Source organism: Meleagris gallopavo, unplaced genomic scaffold (genome assembly GCF_000146605.3).
Source record: "Meleagris gallopavo isolate NT-WF06-2002-E0010 breed Aviagen turkey brand Nicholas breeding stock unplaced genomic scaffold, Turkey_5.1 ChrUn_random_7180001916054, whole genome shotgun sequence".
NCBI classification, from domain to species: domain Eukaryota; kingdom Metazoa; phylum Chordata; class Aves; order Galliformes; family Phasianidae; genus Meleagris; species Meleagris gallopavo.
In genome coordinates this window covers 1-359 of record NW_011178854.1, presented here as the reverse complement: position 1 = coordinate 359, position 359 = coordinate 1, and the positions used below count along the sequence as shown (strand labels likewise).

Sequence of the window (359 nt, the reverse complement as noted above, 5' to 3'; positions counted from 1 at the left end):
CAGCTGCGCCCCGAGCCGGAGCTGGACGCCCAATGGGACTTTTGGAAGAGAAAGTACAGCAAGCAGTACAACGGCAAGGTGTGGGGCTGGGGGGGCTGCAGGACGGTGGTGTCCCTATGGGGGTGGTGCTGGGGGTGAGGGTGGTGTCTGTCCGTCTGTCCGTCCCAGCTCCGTCTCATCCCAGGAGGATGAAATATCGCGGAGATTGATTTGGGAGAAAAACCTGAAATACATCAACGCCCACAATGCAGAGCACGCGCTGGGAAGGCATTCCTTCCAGCTGGCCATGAACCAGCTGGGGGATTTGGTGAGTGGGGCCGGGGGCAGCAATGGGGGCAGGGATGGGGCAGAGGTTGGGA

At 61.0% G+C, this 359-nt stretch overlaps 1 long non-coding RNA gene across 1 annotated transcript; it reads left to right on the top strand.

The window, feature by feature from the left end:
• Positions 1-222, top strand: LOC116217724. Its single transcript, XR_004162405.1, has 2 exons — positions 1-78; positions 185-222. It is a non-coding gene; the product is annotated as an uncharacterized LOC116217724 (long non-coding RNA).
• Positions 223-359: the final 137 nt, after the last annotated feature.